Below are 1,831 nucleotides of genomic sequence, written 5' to 3' on the forward strand. Positions count from 1 at the left end.
GGGCATTGTGGCGGGCACCTGTAGTCCCAGCTACTTGGGAGGCTGAGGCAAGAGAATCGCTTAAGCCCAAGAGTTTGAGGTTGCTGTGAGCTGTGGCATCACAGCACTCTACCCAGGGCGACAGCTTGAGACTTTGTCTCAAAAAAAAAAAAAAAAAAAAGATCCATTGACATCCCCCACTCCACTTCCCCTTCAAGGAACCGGGCTCTGGATTGACTGGGCCTGAGTCCTCCAACCTTTGTCCAAACAGACGGGTAGGATACCCACTTACAACCCCCCCCATTCCACAGAGCACATCAGGCTCTGTGCTTCCCCCCTCCTCTGAAAACCCAACATCCAGTACCTTAGCAGGCCCGTTCTCCCTCCCCCACTGCCCCAGCCCTAGGCCCTGGGTGGGGAAACCAAGGGGTAGGGGGTGTGGAGAAAAAAATATCTGACTTCAGGTTCAAAGAGGTCTGGGAGGGACTGGGGGGAAGGGGCAGGACAATGGCCTTGGCTGGACAATCCCAGTCCCCAGAGGGGGTAGCTCTAACCCTAAACAAGTGCTCAACCCTTGAATGGGCCTGGATGGCTCCCCTGGGGACAGCTTCCTGCCCCTCAACCCCCTAGTCCCAATCCCCTCACTGATCCCCCTAGAGAGGCTAAAAGGAGCTCTAGCAAACCCCCTCCCCAACCCCCTCAAAGACTGAGGCTCAGACAGGCACCAAGGGTCCCCTGCAGGGACCTAGGTAGCTTGCTTGCTCCCCCTTCCTCTGGGGACTCAGGCATCCTGCCTCGCTATCATCCGTCCCCAGCTCTCCAACCCCTGGGCTGTGCTTTGTTGAGGGGGGCTGCCTGTGGGAAAGATGCCAAGAAGGTAGATAGCAATTTGGGGGTACAGAAAGGCTGCCATGAGCTCTCCCTCGGGGTGTTTTTCTGGACCTTGCCTAAGTGTCCTGAGGGCGCAGGCTGCTGGGCTAGTGCTTGCTTCTTTTTGCAAGAGAATAGCCCACAGAGTGCCTGTCTGTGAGGGATGATGTTTGTCTGTCTGCTCCCAAAACCTGCCCTAAGTGGAGTTCTGGGGTAAATCAGAAAGGGGCTCCAGAAAGGCTCTGGACCAGAAAGCCCTGTATTCTGCAAGGCTAGGATCTTGAGCTGGGAACTTGCTCTCTATCAACTTAAGTAAGTCTCTAAATTGCAGGTTCCAGGCACAACCCTGCCTTGGGCTGCTTGCTATGGTTGGTGGCATTGTCTCTGCCTTCCTGGGGGCTGGGTGTACTGTAATGGTCCTCCTGACTGTGGCCAGCTGTCTTTCTTTGGGGGAAGGGGGGAGGTGAGACAGTCCTACTCTATTGCTCTGGGTGGAGTGCTGGAGTGTCATGGCCTTATAGCTTACAGCAACCTCAAACTCTTGGGCTTAAGGGATCCTTTTGCCTCAACCTCCCGAGTAGGTGGGACTGGTAGAGATGGGGTTTCACTCTTGGTCAGGCTGGTCTCAAACTCCTGAGCTCAAGCAGTCCACCCACCTCAGCCTCCCAAAGTGTTAGGATTATAGGTGTGAGCCACCATGCTCGGCCTGTGACAGGTTATTTTCATCTTGGTGGCATCCATGAGCTTTCTGAGGTTTCCCCCCACTCTGAGTCTATCAAGCTGGCTCTTACTATGGCCATCTCCCATCCAAATAGACTTTTCGAACAACTAATTTTATGTGTGCATTTCAGTACTTCCTGTAGGTCTGTTCAAAGATCTATAAGGCAGCGGGGTTGCAGCAGAAATCACCTCCCAGCCATTAACTGCCAAAAAGGCAGGTAGATTAAGGGGCCCAGTAGGGGAGGAGAAAGGTGCTTTGGAA

The sequence above is a fragment of the Otolemur garnettii genome, unplaced genomic scaffold (genome assembly GCF_000181295.1).
Source record: "Otolemur garnettii isolate 467f Iridium unplaced genomic scaffold, OtoGar3 scaffold00031, whole genome shotgun sequence".
Lineage (NCBI taxonomy): Eukaryota > Metazoa > Chordata > Mammalia > Primates > Galagidae > Otolemur > Otolemur garnettii.